The sequence below is a fragment of the Patella vulgata genome, chromosome 4, assembly GCF_932274485.2.
Source record: "Patella vulgata chromosome 4, xgPatVulg1.2, whole genome shotgun sequence".
Lineage (NCBI taxonomy): Eukaryota > Metazoa > Mollusca > Gastropoda > Patellidae > Patella > Patella vulgata.
In genome coordinates, this window is record NC_065882.2 from 81,224,120 (window position 1) to 81,245,875 (window position 21,756).

Here is a 21,756-nt window from a genome sequence, read left to right on the forward strand (position 1 = left end):
TACACGATTCGTGTATCAGTAGTAAAAAGTTTATTTTGTTTTAAATATTCGATATCGGAAGCCCAATCTGATTAAAATACAGATCTAAATTTCATTTCGTTTTTTATACTTTCGATGTCCTACACTACATGAAGGTCTGACCTGTTGTAATGGGAGGTCGCGACAGGGGTCATACGAGTGGCTTTCTACCCTATGACGTCAGACATTGATTAATCAATCATCGTTGACGTTTCTACGGGTTTCCCCATGGTTCCGTGCAGAGTACCTCAAGAACTCGCCGTAACAGACCGTTTCATTGGCTAATTCCTCAACCAGAACGCCTGTTATATAACAACTCTTCCAGATCCTAGTGCTCTGAAGACAAGTAAAACGAAATTTTGAACTATAAAAAACGAAACGAAATAGGATCTGTGTTTTAATCAGATTGTCAGAATCCCATCTTTTCTCGGTAAGATCCCAACATCAATGTTGATTTAATTGTATTGAGTTAGAGACTTAGCTACTTTAAATAACATTTATCTATGTATTTATATAAATTATGTCTAGTAGCCAAGAACATATATATCCATACCTTTAATATAATATAAGTAAAGCATGATAAAAGACTAAATACAATAATTACTAGTTAATCTATTGAAGTAGTATTAATATTTATACTTATATAAATTATGTTTAGTAAGCAATGGTACATATACCCCCCATTAAAAATAAACTATGTGTCATCTATATACAAACTAAAAATAAAAGATCAAGAATTTTGAATATTTTATTTCATCAAAAAGGAATGAATGAATGAAATAGAGTTTTATGGCACGTCAGCTCCAACCGGGATATATGGCACCAAACATATGGTGAATAGTATAAGACAAATTAAAAGATATCACATAATGTGTTCATGTACACAAATAAAAACAAATATCACAGTATATTAAATAATTTCAACAAGGTGGGATATTGATTGCTTTTAATGATTAGTTTACTTTAATGTATTTAATAAACTGGTTAGATCTGTGACAAGGTCATCATTGTGTATTTAAAGAATAACAATGTTGGATCTAGGTGGGGGGCACTTGCCATACCCCCCCCCCCCCCCCACAACCCTCATAACATAATACAGTTGCCCCCTTATTATGCATGTGTTACATATAAAATCAACTAACGACAGAATGGCGAAACAGTTGCTGTCTATTCTTGTGAGTGTTTGATAGTCAGTTTTAAGACAAACTTGCCTCTCGCATCGCAAATATGACAGGATATAGTAATTGTCAGTCATGTTCAGTGACCAATAGCTCGTTATAAAGATAAACGCGCTGACACAATCTTCACACTGTGCTGATATAAACGACTGTGTTGGTATCAACAATACTGTACTAATTATAAAAGCTGTATACAGTCTTCACACCGTGCTGTTATAAACAGAAAGTTTAAGGTAAATATGATACAAGTAATTAATGATATTTGAATTTCAAGGGATCTAAAAAAATAAACCAACATCTCGGTTATTTTGAGACTAAAATATGATATTCTATGGTTATATTGCAATGCGAAATAGGAAACAACGTTTCATGCTGTTCTTGGAATTCCCGCTGTCATAGATTCCTATACAGTTTGAACCAGTGATCACTCTTGGTTTCATTTTTTTTCCGCCAAATTTTCATTTTAATTTATTAGCCCTATATTTTCTCCGCCAAAATAAAGAACAAATATCTTTTAGATTTTTTCAGTATTTTCTTTTTACATAAGTACATACAATATACATATGATATTACAATTTACAATATTCTACTCTGCTTTGCAGAACCCATTTTTTGAAAGCTTTTCCAACATCTTGGTTAACCACTTTTCCATTACTTAGTAACATTAAATTACACAGTGATTAATGTGTAATTAGTACTGTCCGAACGATTATGTAATCTTTCGTTCTTGAACCCCCGCACATGATGAACGAATATAAAAAAATCAGAAAGTTTTTCTAGGTCTACTCCTGGATTCGCGCTTTGGATATTTTAGTCCCTATTGCTCGAACCTAGGATATTTTAGTTCCTATCGCTCGAACCTATGATATTTTAGTGCCTATTGCCCGAGCCCGGGATAAAGGCACTGATTTTATTTTATTAGAATAACTCAATTTACAAACTTTAAATAGTCTACCAAATGAATTAAAAAAAAATCAATTTTGTCCACGATGAAATACTTTAATTGTTTTTTTTTATGCTCAGTTATCAAATGCACTTTACTTGGTGGTCATTTTACTTGATGACCGATGCATGCTCTGACAAACTTTATATCAGATAAAAGTACAAGGTAAATTTCTTGTACAGCAGGGTAAAACAAAAACGACAAGCCCATTACCGATTTGAAGCAATCAGGGGATCACGTGGCTAAGTGGGTAAGACGCTGGCTCGCTAGCCTGGAGCAGAACAGTAGGACGTTAAACCCCATTTCATTTCATTTTTTGAAGCAATCATCTGCAAGTTTCCGATCTTTGCTGGAGAATTGGATGGCCGAATGGTTAGCACGTGCGGGCTGTATCATATGATCTGTCATTGATTCAACTGGCGTGGTTTTAGTTCCCTGGTTGTACGTGACAAGGAGTAGGGTCGACTGTCCAACCCCGTGTTTTTTCTCCGGGTCCTCCGGTTTCCTCCCACTGCTAAAGCACCATACGCGCAAGCGAATTATTGAAATAAAATTGAACCATATGTTAGTTCCGAAATGATCTAAGTGGATGTTAAACCTCATTTCTCACTGATCTTTGCTACGATCTAAGCATTTGCTCTGTATAGGTGGCCATTGACTCACAATTCTCATGTGAGCCTTTTTGTGTTGTCAGTTCTAAGAATAAAGGAAAATGTCTGCCAAGGTCTAGGAACGTTAGTTCATAGATGTTCACACGAGTTCCATAATATATTGTAGTGACCGACATTCGAATAGGAACATTTCACTACAAGAGAGAGACAGAGTAATGGGATTTAATGTCATCTCTGGCCGAACATACGGTTCAAATTGGAATAACTCTCTTGCGCGGGAGTCTTTTGTACTGGGATAAGATTAAATAATAGAGCAGTCGTCTTTACTCCTTGTCACGTACAGCTGAAGGCGAATTTCTGATCAGAACTATTTGTAAATTGCGCAAACTGTTGAATTGGTTTTACGTCTCCTATAAATAAGCTGTATCGAGAGAAAATAATTCATTCTATGAATGTAATTTCTGGTTTGGAAGTTAGACCTACCCAATACTAGACCGGCAACTGCACGTCGTAGTATGACAGTCCGCCTAATAGTTTTTCCTGGGTTATTTAATTTCAGTATGCGTAGATTCGGAATCCGGATGATGGCACCCTCGGAGAAATTGAAATATGCATGATGGTCGCCATGAGGCATTTTCTTTTATTTAGTTGGGTAACATTCGTGACAAATTCCCTCAGACGCCGAATCCAATTGGCTTGAGTAGCCCTCTGAAAAGTTAAAAATTGAAATATAGGTGTGTAAAATATTGAAGCACTGTGGGAGTGGGGGTTCCGGAAGGTTGCCCCCCCCCCCCCACCAACGGACACTAAAACCACCGTGGATGGCGGCATTCTGTGCTATGTGTGGTGCAGGACAGATGACTTGGCAAGAGGCAACATATAGTCGTTCGGTGGGACGAAGCACTGGAGTGTCGTGTACACAGTAGCGCGCACGTAAAATAGCCCTTGGCAGCTGGAGTTTGATATAAGAGTAGGCCGTGCCGTCGCTGTCCGAGCTAAATGTCCTCCCTAATACACGGTATGGCGTATACCCGTCGCGAACACCGTTGTGTGGGATGATGGCATGAATCGATTAGGTGTTAGTTTCCGTGTTCGCTTGTGTACTTTAGAGGTTTCAAGGCGCGTCCCAATAGTTAAATAGTTAATCTGAATGTAATTGTTTGTGGACTCTCTACAGGTCACAATTTTTATCCGATTGCAACGAAACTTGTAATATAGGTTTATCTCCCTACGACCTCGTTTTCATTCGATATTGGCATGTATCGGACCGTAACTTCATGGATTATGGCCCCTTACTGTACGAAAAATCTCGTTTTTAGCTTGTGGACCTCTAGAGGTCACAATTTTCTTTTGATTTTGATGAAACTTGAAATGTAAGTTTATAACCCAAAGATGCCGGTTCCTGTCGATATTCGCGCATATCGGAATGTAACTTTCTGAATTATGACCCCTGATTGTACGAAAAATCACGATTATAGCTTGATGTCCCTCTAGAAGTCACAATTATTATCCGATTTAAAAAAAACCTCTCGGATATATCACCGTTACACCGTAATTTTGATTAAGTTCGAATTTCATGAAAATCTGACCAAAACTGCCTGACAAAATGGCCGCACCTAGTACGCAAATACATGTAATGTAAACATCTGGTATATCAAGGTTGTAGACCCACTGGAGGTCACAATTTTGATCCGATTTTGATGAAAATTGAAATGCAAGTATAACCCAAACATTTTGGGTCCTTTCCATATTCGCATATTCGAATAGAAACTTCCTGAATTATGGCCCCTGATTGTACGAAAAATCGCGTTTTTAGATTGCGGTCCCTCTAGAGGCCACAATTATTATCCGATTTAAAAAAAACGTTCGAATATATCGCTGTTTCATCGTGATGTTTGTTGAGTTCGAATTTCATGAAAATTGGGCCAAAACTGCCGCACAAATAGCGCCCCCTCGTACCTAAATATAGCATCTGGTATATCAAGATTGTGGATCCTCTAGAGGTCAAAATGTTGATCCGATTGTGATCAAAGTTGAAATACTTGTTTATAACCAAAAGATCTTTGTTCCTTTCGATATTCGCCCGTATCGGATCATAACTTCCTGATTTATGACCCTTACTTGTACAAAAAATCACGTTTTTAGCTTGCGGTCCATGTAGAGGTCTGAGGTTTTATCCGATTTAAACCAAAACACGTGAATATATCACCATTACACATTAAGATCTTGGTTCCTTTTGATAATTGCGTATATCCGAACGTAACTTCCTGGATTATGGCCCCTGATTGTTCGAAAACTCGCATTTTTAGCTTGCGTATTCTCAAGAGTTCACAATTTTTTTTCCGATTTTAAAAACCGTTTAAATATATCACCATTCCACCATAATGAAGGTTGAATTCGAATTTCTGGAAAATCGAAATGAAACTGCCCGACAAAATGGCCACTCTTTGTACGCAAATTGTGTAAAAGTATGCAATACGAAGGTTGTGGACCCTCTAGAGATCACAATGTTTATCCGATTTTGATGGAGCTGTTTTTATGTGTTTGGGGTGATACGAATTGAATTCGAGATAGTATGTCTAATTCAATTCGTGTCACCCCAAACACATAAAAACGTCTATACCATATAATTTGGCCAGGCGTATCTGTACCATTGTGTCTAACACAGCAACTAAATTTCAAAGACTAGGGGAATTGATAGAATTTCTGTTAGCCCGCAAATATCCCTAAACATTAATTAATGACGAAATTCAAAGGGCTAGTAAAATACCGATAACGGAATTAAGGCAGGAAAAGATAAAAAATACAAATCACAATATAATTGCATTTGTCACCACCTTTAATCCTCACAATCTTAATTTTTCCTAAAATTGCAGCGTTACAGTAGATTAAATCGGGTCTCCCTAATGAACAAAACATAAAAAATAGTACTCACAAATATAGACGTCATCACACTTGAGACGAAATTTGTTACGAAAAACATTATATTTATCCGAAATTTCAGGTTGAAAACCTTAAAAGCAACCCAAATGAAAAATCAAAAAAAAATCACTATATTGCAAAAAATTGCAAATCGGGTCCCCGTTATGCGCAAAAACTAATACTTACAAATATACACGTCATCCCACTTGAGCCGAAATTTGTTTCGAAAAACATTATCTTTTTAATAATGAAACTCATGAATTATGTACTTTTTCACTCATTATTCTATGGAATATAGGTTTCCACTTTAAGGAGACCAGCTGTCTATAAATATACGAATTAAAGACTCCGTTAGATTATAGGGGGGGGGGGGGCAACAGTTAAGTATTAAACATAAAACGTCCATATGAACATGTTTTCCTGTCGGTTATAGTAACAACAACTAGAAACTAATCCAAAATATAGCAGTATTTTTGTGTTTTTGGAACCGACATCACACTTTGATGTGCCCGTCCGTCCGTCCACAATTGTTTGTGGACATTCTACAGGTCACAATTCTTATCAGGTTTTAACGAAACTTGAATTATAGGTTTATCCCCAAAAGATCTCGGCTGCTTTCGATATTGGCATGTATCGGATCGAAACTTCATGGAATATGGCCCCTGATTGTACGATAAATCAAGTTTTTAGCATGTGGACCCTCTAGAGGTCACAATTTTGAACAGATTTTGATGAAACTTGAAATGCATATTTATAACCCAAAGATCTTGGTTCCGTTCGATATTTGCCCATATCGGATTGTAACTTCCTGAATTATGGCCCCTGATTGTACGGAAAATCGCCTTTTTTTAGCTTGTGGTCCCTCTGGAGGTCACAATTATTATCCGATTTAAAATACCGTTTGAATATATAACCGATACACCGTAATAAAGCTTGAGTTCGTATTTCGTGAAAATCGGACCTAAACTGCCTGACAAAATGGCCACCGTTGTACGCGAATAGTGTAAAAAAATATGGTATATCAAGGTTGTGGACCCTGTAGAGATCACAATTGTCATCCGATTTTGGTGATTTAAGTGAAAATCGGACCAAAACTGCCTGACAAAATGGCCGCCGCTTGCACGCGAATAGTGTAAAAATATGGTATATCAAGGTTATGAACCCTGTAGAAGTCACAATGGTCATCCGATATTGATGAAACTTGGTTGCTTTCGATATTCACGCATATCAGATCGTAACTTCCGGAATTATGGTCCCTGACTGTACGAAAAAGCGTATTTTTTAGCTTGTGGCTTCTCTAGAGGTCAGTTCGAAGCAGAACAGTAGGACGTTAAACTCATTTTCATTTCCTTTCTCTAGAGGTCACAATTTTTTATCGGATTTTAAAAACCGTTTAAGTATATCATCATTCCCGCATAATGCAGGTTGAATTCGTATTTCGGGAAAATTGAAATGAAATGAAACTTAATTTATATCTTTATATCCCAATAATCTCACTCCCTTTTGATATTTGCTCATTTCAGACCTTAACCTTCTGGATTATGGCCCCTGATTGTACAAAAAATGGCTTTTGTTTTTAGCTTGTTCTCTATCCATCTGTTGCAAAATGTGGGCGTATCCTGCATGGCAACCGCTTGTTTAATAATGAGACTCATAAATTATTTACTTTATTGTGGCACTACGGGGTAGATGTGACTATCCTTCGTCACGGCACTAAAAAATGTCAGCTGTGACATTATCGTCTAGGCCTTTCTTCGACACAGTGATAACTATTTCCAATGATCAATTAAGTCTGAAACACTGTTTATGTTGTTACTATGTTTATATATCAAATACAGGAAACTACAATATCTGATAGTACGTTTCGAGTTATTAAAATATCCACGGTCTGAGTTTCCAATATCACCAGCTTATGGAGTGTTTGTGTCTCAACTAATTCGTTACGCGAGAGCTTGTTCATTTTATTCTGATTTTTTAAGTAGATCGAGGCATTTGTCATCTAAGCTTCAACTACAGGGATACTTGCGAACTAAACTTATTAAAACCTTTAAAAAGTTTTATGGGCGTCATATTGACTCGATTGGTAAATATAACATGTCTCGCTCGGCTATTATTCTAGATATATTTAATTGACGCGTATACGATCTCCCTGATAATGTCTGTCTACTACATCGTTAACACTGTTCATCACGTGCATTTTGCATACCGATAGTCCATTGGCCAATCACGCTATTTTACCGAGATTTCGCCTAATAGTTTGGATGCAGCTATGGCGGGTGTGGCGCCAGGCAGGGTAAGCTTACTCTTCCGGACACCTGTTACCACTGTTTGTCGTGTATTTTGTACACGGTGAACAGTCCATATGCTGATTACACTATTTTGCCTTATTACACTATTTTGCCTATACCGTTTTTTTTTGGTTTTTTTTTTTTTTTTAGGACTTCGAATTTTGTCTAATGGTTTGGATTGTTCGTACTTTGTTTTATTTTATTTAATATCCTTTCTAACTCAGATCTATCGGCTTAAACGTGGCAAGAGCCACATACTTCTAGATAGTTCTGCATAAGGTTCGCGCTAGGATGATGTGTTCACCGTAGCCTGTAAGCCGAGGGGGCTATGGGTATGTTCCCCTTGAGCTCCGAATAATGTCTGACACCATAACATTCCCAATTAGATTGCATGGGATCGCCAGAAGTCGCAAAGCGCACAATCGACCTGTTGCGTGAATACAGCAACCTGTTTTTGCGAAATAAATTCCACCGAATGCACTTAAAGACTGAACCAGTTGCATTCACAAAAAAGCACATTTATTACACTGATCAACTGTCGAACGTTGAAAAATAACAAAAAATAATGGGATTTCGAGCATTTCTTGCAACTACTCGGCCAAGTTCGACATCAGAACTCATCGCGGGCAGAAAAATCGTTTTTTGTTTTCATTTATCGATTTTTTCCAAAATTTCGGACTGAAAACCGAGATAACCTAAAGAGCAACCCATTGAAATTAAATCGGGTCTCTTTAATGCGAAAAAAACTAGTATTTACAAATATACACGACACCACGCTTGATTCGAAATTTGGGGATCACGTGGCTTAGAGGGTAAGACGCTGGTTCGCTAGCCTGGAGGTCGGGTGTTCGATCCCTGCATTGGCCGAGAAAGTTAATTCAGATTTTCCGGCGTGGTTTTCCCTTGTCAGTGATGCAGGATGGAAGGCCTGACAAGGACAGCTGTCTAGTCGTTCGGATCTGACGAAAAACTGAAAAAACATCGCTTTTCAGTTAAAATTCGATATAAGAGTAGGCCGTAGCGCCACTGCCCGGGCAAAAATTTCCCTCATAGCACACTGTATGGCGTATGCCCGTCTTCATTAGCCCAGGTTAGGAGCAGAACAGTAGGGCGTTAAACCCCATTTCATTTCATTTTTTGATCCGAAATTTGATAAGAAAATCATCTTTTTAATAATGAAACTCATGAAGTGATCAAGCACATTTATTACACTGATCACTTTTTTTATTCCTATTGTCAATTTAAAGCTATTTAAGTTCCCCTCAAAATTAATTGAAGAGATAGTGATCAATGTCCGAAGACTGTGGCACGTTGGAAATACCAAAAATTAATGGGATTTCGGGCATTTTATTTTGTTAACTTGAAGGCAACAGGACATTTTCCACAATTTCACAAAAATGATGTCATGTCGGCCCGACGTCATTAAAGCTTCTTGCAACTATTCCGTGAAGTGCAAAATCATAACTCATCTGGCAGAAAAATCGATTTTTTTCATTTATCGATTTTTTTCCGAAATTTCCGAGTGAAAACCGAGATAATCTTAAAAGCAACCCATTGAAAAATCACTATATTGTTAAAATTGCAGCGGTACAGTAGATCAAATCGGGTCTCCATAATGCGCAAAAAATAGAACTTACAAATATAGACATCAATCACACTTGAAACGAAATTGAGCACGTTATTCGGGATTCGACAATGACGAATAACGAGTCAGCAGGTAATTCGGGATTTAGACAATAAAACAAACCGACCTACCTTGCATAAGAAATGAAATGAAATGGGCTTTAACGTTTACTGTTCTGCTCCTACTGGGCTAATGAAGACGGACATACGCTATACAGTGTGCTTTGAGGGAAATTTTTGCCCGGGCAGTGGCGCTACGGCCTACTCTTATATCGAATTTTAACTGAAAAGCGATGTTTTTTCAGTTTTTCGTCAGATCCGAACGACTAGACAGCTGTCCTTGTCAGGCCCTCCATCCTGCATCACTGACAAGGGAAAACCACGCCGGAAAATTCCAACTGGATTATGGCCCCTGATTGTACAAAAAATCACATTATTTTTTTAGTTCGTTTTCTGTCTATCTCTTGAAAAATGTGGGCGTATCTTGCATGGCAACTGCGTGTATTAAAATAAAATAATTGCAATATTCTTCTTCTATAAGCGGACTGCTTTGATTGGGTTGAAAGGTCGCATAATTTCTCAATGATTAATGAAGCCTCTGATTTAGCCTCATTTGTATAATATTATTATAACACTGTATTTTAACACATCAGTCATTCATTTTATTTTATTATATATGAAATGTGTATTGGTCCTATGATGGGTGAACAGTCAATTTGCTGATTACATTATTTTGTAGATACTGTTTTGTATACACCCACATGTTCATGTGGACGTATATTGTCGTCGCCCCTGTCCGCCCGGACGTCCGTCCACAATTTGTTTGTGGACACTCTACAGGTCACAATTTGAATCCTATTTTGACGAAACTTGATATTGGCATGTGTCGGATCGAAACGTCATGGATTATGGCTCCTGTTAGTACGACAAATCACGTTTTTAGCTTGTGGACCCTATAGAGGTCACAATTTTCATCTAATTTTGATGAAACTTGAAATATAAGTTTATAACCCAAAGATCTCGGTTCCTTTCGATATCCGCGTTTATCGGACCCTAACTTCCTGAATTATGGCCCCTGATTGTACGAAAAATCGCGTCTTTAGCTTGTGGACCCTATAGAGGTCATAATTTTTATTCGATTTAAAAAACCGTATTATTATATCACCGTTACATCCTAAGGATGGCTGAGTTCGAATTTCCTGAAAATCGGCCCAAAACTGACAGACAAAATGGCCGCCCTTGGTTCTCAAATAGCGTAAAAATATGGTATATCAAGGTTGTAGACCCTATAGAGGTCACAATTTTTATCCGATGTTGTTGAAACTTGAAATGTTAAGTTTATAACCCAAAGATCTCAGTTCCTTTCGATATTTGCGCATATCGAATTGTAATTTCCTGAATTATGGCCCTTGATTGTAGGAAAAATCAATTTCTTTTTAGCTTGTTCTCTATCCATCTCTCGAAAATGTGGGGGTATCCTGCCTGGCAGCCACTGGTTAGAACTTCGAATTTTGTCTAATGGTTTGGATTGTTTAGATATGGTTTTATTTATTTCGTTAATCTTTACAACGAGAGGGAGAGAGAGAGCGAGGAAACGGGACAATAATTCGAGGATCTCGCCCGAGAACGCAAGATTATATTTACTTCGAGTTATCGCTCACTCTCCCTCAACTATCTGGGCGCTCTCGCCCTCAGCTTCTCGCTTTGGAAGTTGATAAAAAATTTCTTGATCTAAAGGATTTTTTTCAAACCGAATAAGGGCCTCAATTAATCGTTGAAAACGGATATGTTTCTTTGAAACATGAACATAAACATGGGCGTTAAGTTTAGCCTCATAGACGGGATGGCGACAATACGATTACATTTCAACGTGTAAAATCTTAAACTTTTTTGAAATATAAATTACTAATTTCAAGGCGCGAACAAAGTGGATACGGAAGCTGCAAGCGAAAAACAAAATGCGAAATATTTTCTGATACATGAAATGTTTTGAATGACAAATGAACGACTCCTGTATTTTTTCCAGGAAAATTCATTCTCGAGTTTTCATCCGACAAAAAGCCCAGGCGGAAAAGGCGTATTTAAAACGGACATGGAACGTTTTGAATGAAAAAGGAACGACTTCTTTATTTTGCAGGAACATTCATTTTAAATTCGTACATTTTGAGTGTTCATCCGGTAAAAATCCAAGCGGGGGAAGGCGTATTCGGATTGTCTGCGGTATCACTTAGGTGTTCGCGGACGTCAAATAAACCTATTTCACACACAGGCGTATTCGGACAGACACAAGAGAGAGATGGGGGGGGGGGGTGTTAACGTCCTCTCGACACAACTAGATCATGACAAGTTGACTAGGTTATTTTATACTATAACGTTGCAATCCTGGTGCACAGATTCACACACATACATATATTAAGTATTTGTGATTTTCCCCTTCTATTTTGGCATTGTTTGTTTAATTCTTTATTTCATTTAGTCTTGAGGCCGACTGCAGTGAACACTTATTTTAAGACCGACAAAATTTTCTTAGACCAACATACGCACAACAGAATAAGAGTGAAAAACATTTTTTAAAACATGACAAGTTGACAAGGTTATTTTATATTATTGTTTTGTAAGAGAAGCGTGGCACGACGTATGCAATTTAGGTGCACGGATTCACCCCCACATTTACGCCCCTGCCTGAACCGTAACTTAGGTTGTTGAACCTTGTATTATGATAAGGTTCTTACCGTGTTCGACGTTCGTCAAAAACGACTCCAGCCGGTTACTACATGTATGTAGTAACGTTACAGCCTTTGCCTTCGTTGATATGCCCCCTCCCCTCCCCCCAATCAAAGTCTCTCCGTTATTTATTACCTTGATATTAGGCCTGATATAGTCATTACTGTGAAGTAATATTGACTAAGTTCTTGTCACCTATATTAGGTTGAGACCCCATCAAGCTCGAGGCTTCACCATAGTTAATCCGGTGCTGAATGAGGATTTTTCCAAGATATAGGGTTTTTCGATCAAATGAAGAGTTGAAGGGGAAAATAACATAAAAATTTACATATAAGTTGATTTAATAGTTATTTAGATACAGTGTAAAATCTTTACAGTGTACAGGGGGTGGGGGGGGGGTCACTGAAACTGTAGCCCTCGGTGACACATAGGCTCGTGAGGGCCCTGGTGGTGTAGTTTCAAATAATATATTTTTATTATATAATTTCACAATTGTAAAATATACATTTAAACTTTTAATAAAGCTAACTCGTCTGTGCAAGGTACAAGTTACTGATATCGAATTAATTAAATATAAACTAGGAAATCGACAGAGTTGTCGTTCGAAAAGACGTTTTTACAGCTGGTCGGCAAAAGATTCATGCCGCAATAGGCTTCCTAACAATGCAGCTATTTTCGATGAGTTTAAAGCGGAAATTTCATATTTTTAAGTTATATTTTTAAAATTTATTAAAATAAAGCCTGAAAATAGGTGGTATCCATAAACAGTCCTACCTTGTTAAAGAATAATCCTATTAATCCTATAATTCACTATTGCCAGCTGAGAAATTGGGAAAAAATATAATTTTCCTCTTCAAATTCAAACGTTTGAAAAAGCTACTCCATGGTGGAGAATAGAAAACAAGGGAGGTAATTGTGTTATTATTTCCCGTATAAATGAGTTTTAAGTGTGAGAATGACACCTATGATCGTATAATTGTGAGTTGACAACCTATTGAGCAAAAGACATAGAAATAATTATGTTTTGACTTTCTTAGAAAATTTGAAATTCTCGCTTTTACTTGATAGTTTGGTCGCCCTAATGTGCATTTTAAGAAAATATATATTTGTCACTTTAATGTGTATATTATGCAGATATATGCGCGGCCATATTGATAAAAAAAAAATTGCCGAATTTTGAAACATTTAATTTGTAGAGATTCATGAAGAGACCCAATACATATAACACATTTCATGTCTAATAAAATGAAATGAATGATTGATGTATTAAAATGCCGTGTTATTATGAATCTATATCAGATGCTTTACTAAGTATTGGAGATAATGGAGAACTTATGCGACCCTTCAACTCAAACTCAACCCATTGAAAATCAAAGCATTCGGGGCAAACCATTAAAAATCAAACGAACCCGCCCACCTTGCTTTCAGCCTACAGTTCCGACTCTGTATGAACACTTATAAATTTCTAAAGAAAATATTCTTCAAATTATTATTAGGATCGAACACTACCGGGAATGGAAATGAAATGAAATGAAATGGGGTTTAAGGTCCTACTGTTCTGCTCCCATGCTGGGCTAATAAAGACGGGGCCGGGAATGGAGGCGGAGCTGGAATCTCAGTAGTATAAATATTTCTAGTTCTTGTAGTGTACATGAGAAAATAAATCGTGAACGGTGGCTTCAAGATTTGTCTTTAGATTAGATTTCGTATCATTTGCTGGCTCAGGGATTAGAATTGTTTGCCAGAAAATGATGTGAAAATACCCACAGAGTGCGTTTTAGAGCGTCTAGATTTCAAAAAATTTCGAAGGAGGACCCCCGAACCTCTCTCTTTACCAAAAGTCACCCGCGCATGGACTGTCCCCACCACTAATTTTGGGCGATCTGCGCCCCTGTTGTAGTTTCATTTTCTATCATGAATCTAGACAAAGGAGTGTGGGTTGTAACGTGAATTTGGCACGTTGTTCAGGATTCGAATAACGAGATAGTAGGTTATTGTTGATTGACGAGCAGGGACTCGGACTCGTCTCCTCGCTCAAAGGCGTTGGCGGCTAATATTTGTTGGATGGTTAAGGTTATCTGAACGAAAATGTCACCAGAATTTTTAGAATGAATCAGTCATTAACTAAAACGAGTTTTCCACAAGTCTGTGCTAGATGGTTTTTTTAAAATTAATTACACATAAAGTTCATCGGGATTTTCCGGCGTGGTTTCCCTTTGTCAGTGGTGCAGGACGGAGGTACGAAAACGGAGGACACCGTGTATACTTTGGCGTGCACGTAAAAGATCCCTTGGTATAAGATTAGGCTATTGTGCCACTGCCGGGTCAAAATTTCCCTCTTAGCACACTGTATGGCGTATGCCCGTCTTCATTTACCCAGTCGGAGCAGAACAGTAGGACGTGAAACTCCATTTCATTTATGACTTTTAAATGACGATAAAGGGGCGATAACTATAATTTCATCAACGAGTATGTGGAGGCAGACTACCATTAATTTCCACATTGACTTCAATGTTAATTCTGGCCTTTTTGCCCACCTCCAACTTTTCCCCAAATTTTCGTTGTGCTGAATGCTTTTCACTACAGACAGAGGAACAAATGGACATGTCTTTGCACTAAAATTTTGAGATACACAAACTTGAAGAAGCATAGAACTAAAAACATGTAACTAGTTGCTGTACATGTCACCGCAGCCAACTTGATAACCCCATTATCCTTCCGCCTCAAAATCATGAATATTTACCAAAACCTGGCAGAAAATGTTAATTCAAAACCTCTTCATCCATTCTAGACAAAAAAATCAACAAAAATGGGCATGCAAAAGGGGACAAAAGGGACAGAGAGACAAATGCTATAAATAGACGAACTACAATTTGTGAGTACTGAGATGGTGAAATTTAATGATGGTCTGCCTCCTATATGGTTTTATAAGTTCATATATCATCAAAGTTATTTTCCTTATAGCTTCACATTTATATTTGCAACATTATTTTAATACAGAATCACACAAAAATAATTACTGCAGAAATGGTGACCCTTTAAAGTTATGTACTGTTTTGTATATCGGATTGCGGCTCAGGACCATGGGCCTTTTGTTCTAGAATTGAAGCTTCTTTCTTAATTTTGTCAAAATGTGAGTTCTGCGAAAAGATTTAAAGAGTTTAAAACAAGTCACATCAAATATATTCAAATTATTGGAATATTTTTCAAAAATTGACTTTCTTTTACCTTTTTCTAAAACATGGTCCATTTTTGACACTTTGTATGCCTCACAATACCAATATTTCCCTATTTCTTGGAAAGTCTGAGATAAAAGGCCTTTATTTCTAGAAACCGTGGCCAGTATACAAGACGACAAGCTGCAAATTGAATGCCTTGAAGCTAACTGTAAGGAACAAAAGTGAAACCTGTAAGCCCACCCCCTAAAAATGTTGCTGTGGTAACAAATCCAACTAGTGTCCACATAAGTAATACTGTTGATGGAATATGGCTAATAGCCATGTTCTTCTATCCCTGGTTTATATACATACATATAAACACAGTTAGTTATGAGAAGTATGAATTATTTATTGAAATATGGATTGATAAATGTAAAACAAATGCTGTATTTAGGTGATAACCAGCCACTCTAATAAAAGGGTCACAACAATACTTAAACAATCAGAGGTTTTCTTGAAATTACCTAGCGTAAATATTTCGTGGAAGCAAGTTGTTTTAATCTTTACATCAATTTCCTGACAAAATGAGGTGGAAAAAGGGAGTTATGACATAATTCATAGCATAAAAGGGGTATGAAAAGGCTATTAATTAATATTTCATTGCTCTGTAAGTGCCACATTTTAAAAGATCACCACAAATAATACATTTGCATCCAAAATGTAAAACATTAAGCTGCAAAAGACACATCTACAACATATCCATTTTGGGGTGTGGACTCACTTGGAAGAAATGGCATAGGATAACATGTTTGGCCATAAACAAAAAGTCTTAGAAATCCTTGAAATTTTGTATGTAACTATTTGTTTATGCCAAATAAAATGCTCGGTTACAATTCAAGCACAAAATCCAATTACTGCTAATTTGGAGTCAACAAATGTTCAATTGAATATCCAAATATCATGTTCAAGAAAAGGGGTGGTATGGGGAGGGTGAGCCTGTCTAAATGAAATGAAGACAGACAAAGAAATTTCCCTGCAAACACATAGATTTTACTTTCTCAATAAGGGAAATGCAACAATTTCAGGTTTTGAAAGATTAAAGTTGCGTTAAGCCAAAGGGACACAGCAGCAAAATGCAGTTCACTAATGTTTTGAAAATTCTCAGCAGTACATAATTAGACTAAATTTCTTAATTTTGAAATTTCTGACAAACACATGGATACTTTTTCAATATCTGACAAACACATGGATCCTTTCCAAGTTATTTAACAATGAAAATAAAAACATACAAGACATTTTGGTTCATTTTACACCAATTTTGACACCAATATTGGGGGTAAACTGACGAATTTCAGACAACTTATCATGATTTTTAGGCAAAATTGAGTGAAATTATGATACTTTCTTCCCGCCTAACCTTTATGATGCAGAAAAAGTAAAAATTATACATTAAAATATTTTCCACTAATTTTGAATAGTAAATAAACACTGAAAATCACAAAATTTTGACTAAAATCAAAATTTCCCCTCACAAATTTGTCAAATATTTCTGAAATTTTACCATTTATTATCAAAATGTCATATATCACATTTTCTGACAATTTGGAGATCATATCATCAAATCTAGGCCTCTCATCCACTGTCAGGTTGTTTTATAAGGTCATATAAATTCTTTTCTTGATAGCTTCACATTTATATTTGCAACATTATTATAATACAGAATCACCAAAAAAAATAATTACTGCAGCAATGGTGACCCTTTAAAGTTATGTAGTGTTTTGTATACTGGATTGCGACTCGGATCCATGGGCCTTTTGTTCTAGAATTGAAGATTCTTTCTTAATTTTGTCAAAATGTGAGTTCTGCGAAAAGATTTAAAGAGTTTCAAACAAGTCACATCAAAAATATTCAAATTATTGGAATATTTTTCAAAAATTGACTTTCTTTTACCTTTTTCTACAAAATGGTCCATTTTTGACACTTTGTATGCCTCAAAATACCAATATTTCCCTATTTCTTGGAAGTCTGAGATAAAAGGCCTTTATTTCTAGAAACCATGGCCAGTATACAAGACGACAAGCTGCAAATTGAATGCCTTGAAGGTAACTGTAAGGAACAATAGTGAAACATGTAAGCCCACCCCCTAAAAATGTTGCTGTGGTAACAAATCCAACTTATGTCAACATAAGTAATACTGTTGATGGAATATGGCTATTAGCCATGTTCTTCTATCCCTGGTTTATATACATACATATGGTGAGATGGTGAAATTTAATGGTGGTCTGCCTCCATAGGCATAGGCAGACCACCATTAATTTCCCATTGACTTCACTGTTAATTCTGGCCTCTTTGCCCACCTCCAACTTTCCCCCAAATTTTTGTTGGGCTGGATGCTTTTCATTAGAGACAGAAGGAGAAATGGTCATATCTTTGCACTAAAATTTGTATCAGGTTGACCACCAAAATTTTGAGATACACAAACTTGAAGAAGCATACTAAAAACATGTAACTAGTTTCCGTACATATCACCGTAGCCAACCTGATAACCCCGTTATCCTACCGCCTCAAAATCATGAATATTTACCAAATCCTAGCAGAAAATGTCAATTCAAACCCTCTTCGTCTATTCTAGCCCAACAAATCAACAAAAATGGGCATGGAAAAGGGGAGAAAAGAGACAGAGAGGGAAATGCTATATATTGTATCTCGTGCCGGTAGCCACTGGGGGGGGGGGGGCATGGGAGGCTAAGCCCCCCCCCCACCAAAAAAAATCTAATTAGCCCCCCCCCCCCAATATTTCTCCGACAATAATGATTGTTTATGGGGGGTTCAAATTGGTAGGCAACCCGTAGGCTCGTAGTATGGTCTACCGAGGCCTGCCTGTTATCATCACCTCCTGATCCTCTTGTCTTGATACCATACGTGCGTTGTACATTACTGTGAGGCGTGATGATCTACTGTCACTGAACACGTGTACTCGTTAATCAAACTCACGTACTCGCGACTTCCTATAGTTCACTTGAAATTTGATACTACAGCTGTATTGCCCGGCCTAGAGTTCTCCGCGTAAATCAAAAGACACTCTCTACTACCCTCAGAAATTCAAGATGATATCGGCGGGAGGAGTCGAAGAAGGAAATTTCAGAACATTCAGAAAATTCAGCCATAAAACCCTGCCCGAGACACTTCAATTTGAGGCCCAGGAATGCACTCAGATGAGAGGAGAGAGCAGTAAATTTTCAAAATTTACTGGGGGAGGACCCACCCACCCCCCGCTGTGGCTCACACCTTCGGCGCTTCGCGGTGGCTGGCTTAGCCGGCCACATCATTAGCCCCTCCAAAAAATTCCATAGCCCCTCCAAATTTTACGAGCTGGCTACGGGCCCCTAATGTATCTATAGGTAGTAATTATCCCTTTCCCTCTATTACTTGCTGGCTACGGGCCCCTAATGTATCTATAGGTAATAATTATCACTTTCTCTCTATTATGTGACGGAGGTTTGGATGGCTGAATGGTTAGCGTGCGCGCTGTATCAAAAGTCATTGAGTCGACTGGCGTGGTTTCGAATCTCCGGTTGTACGTGACAAGGAGTAGGGTCACCTGTCCAACTTCGTGTGTTTTCTCCGGGTCCTCCGGTTTCCTCCCACTGCTAAAGACCCCTATGCGGAAGCGAATTATTGAAATAAAACTAAACCATATGTAAGTCCCGAAATGACCTAGTTTGTGTCGAGTGGACGTAAAACCCCATCTTTCTCTCTCTCTATTACGTGACATTTTGTTGTTAACTTTTTGCTCTAGAATGGAAGAAGTTTATTTGAATTTAAATTTTCAGCCAGTTTTTGGTGAATATTCATGTTTTGATGAATATTCATGGTTTTGAGGCGGAAGCATCAAAAAGTAAAGAGACATAAAATTAGGAAATCACCTTCCACAATGACGTCACAGCCTATGTATTCATTTGGCCGGGCGTTGAAAAAACTCGAAACGGTCAACATCCTGTATTATTTTCATCAGATGATTGATTGTGAAATGCTGGGCTGTTAATCTTCATTTCTACAAACTTTACTGAAAATATAAATACAAAAACCACAAAGATTGGTCTTAGATATTAGACTAACATTATCAAAACATGACATGTAGTGGGAGGGGGTGGGGGTATATAATTGCTATATATAGAAGAACTACATTCGTTCATCATAAGATCAGGGTTTACAATTACTAGTCTCTATTCTGTGAAAGATGGGGAGGGGGGCATCCTAGATATTTTCAGCTAACCTAACTGGTGGTTTCAGAGATAAAAAAACAAATGTTCAATTCAAGTTTAAACTAGAACAGCGAGTTTGTAGAAGACATCATAAGAGTCTGATATATGCCGATTTAAAGGCATGCATTTAGGCATCCATTTATTGATAAATGTTTAATAAATCAATTCCGTGGAAGTCAACAAAATCTGTGATTGCATAATGGCCCATGCTCATTTTTGGCTGAAACCTTCTGACTAAAATCCACAAAACAATAATATTAATAAAAAACTCTTTCCAAAACAAAACGTGTTTCTATCAAGAGACAAGAGGCTAGAAGAAAGACAAATAGAAAAATTTACTGAATGATTTACATACATAGCACCATGGATCGGTTTCAGTTGATAGTATCATTACAAATACTGAACTGAATTAAAACCTTTTTATACGCCTACATTTTCATGTGGACGTATATTGTCGTCGCCCCTGTCCGTTCGGACGTCCGTCCGTTCACAATTTGTTTGCGGACTCTCTACAGGTCACAAATCTTGTCCGATTTTGACGAAACTTGAAATATAGGTTTATCCCCAAAAGATCTCGGCTGCTTTCGATATTGGCATGTATCGGATCGAAACTTAATGGATTATGGTCCCTGTTTGTACCAAAAATCATGTTTTATTTTAGCTTGTGGACCCTATAGAGGTCACAATTTTTATCCGATTGTGTTGAAACTTGAAATGTAAGTTTATAACCCAAAGATCTCAGTTCCTTTCGATATTCGTGCATATCGGGACCGTAGCTTCCTGAATTATGGCCCCTGATTGTACGAAAAATCACGTTTTTAGCTTGTGGACCCTATAGAGGTCATAATTTTTATCCGATTTAAAACAACCGTATTATTATATCACCCTTACACCCTAAGAAAGGTTGAGTTCGAATTTCGTGAAAATCGGACCAAAATTGCCGGACAAAATGGCGGCCGTTTGTACGCGAATATTGTAAAAATATGGTAAATCAAGGTTGTGGACCCAGTATAGGTCACAATTTTAATTCGATTTTGATGAAAATTGAAATGTATGTTTATAACCTAAAGATAGTAACTTCCTGAATTATGGCCCCTGATTGTACGCAAAATTGCCTTTTTTAGCTTGTGGTCCCTCTGGAGGTCACAATTATTATCCGATTTAAAAAAACCGTTTGATTATATCACCGTTACACCGTAATGAAGGTTGAGTTCGAATTTCGTGAAAATCGGACCAAAATTGCCGGACAAAATGGCCGCCGCTTGTACGCGAATAGTGTAAAACTATGGTATATCAAGGTTGTGGACCCTGTAGAGGTCGCAATTTTAATTCGATTTTAATGAAACTTGAAATGCATGGTTATGATCTTGGTTCCTTTCGATATTGTCGCATATCGGATCGTAACTTCCTGAATTATGGCCCCTGATTATACGAAAAATCGCCCTTTTTTAGCTTGTGGTCCCTCTGAAGGTCAAAGTCATTATCTGATTTTAAAAATCGTTTGAATATATCACCGTAACACCATAATAAAGGTTGAGTTCAAATTTCCTGAAAATCAAACCAAAACTCCCGGACAAAATGGCCGACGCTTGTATGCGAAAGGTGTAAAAATATGGTATATCAAGGTTGTGGGTAGAGGTTACAATTTAATCCGATTTTGATGAAACTTGAAATGCATGTTTATAACCCAAAGATCTTGGCTCCTTCGATATTTGCGGATATCGAATTGTAACTTTTTTAAATTATGGCCCTTGATTGTAGGAAAAATCACCTTCTTTTAGCTTGTTCTCTATCCATCTCCCAAAAATGTGGGCGTATCCTGCCTGGCAGCCACTGGTTGGACTGATCTCCCTATTAGAGCTTCAACACCCCTATATCGCTCAAATCAAGATCATTCTCAAATCAGGGACTTTATTGTCTCGGTATAATACTCTAACATTTCGATGGGAGGAGGTGGGGCTAAGATTAATAAATGAATATGTAAAATATCATATGACAGCATTGGCTGATAGTATTGGTTGTTGCT

The 21,756-nt window shown here is 37.4% G+C and overlaps 1 protein-coding gene across 1 annotated transcript in view; it reads left to right on the forward strand.

Annotated features, from left to right (window-relative positions):
• Positions 1-1,205: 1,205 nt before the first annotated feature.
• The window catches only part of LOC126817095 (multiple epidermal growth factor-like domains protein 10), a 37,817-nt gene continuing 17,266 nt past the window's right edge, over positions 1,206-21,756 (forward strand). Inside the window, exon 1 of the mRNA XM_050543896.2 lies at positions 1,206-1,429. The gene's annotated coding sequence lies outside the window, so the exon portion shown is untranslated. The remainder of the gene's footprint in view (positions 1,430-21,756) is intronic.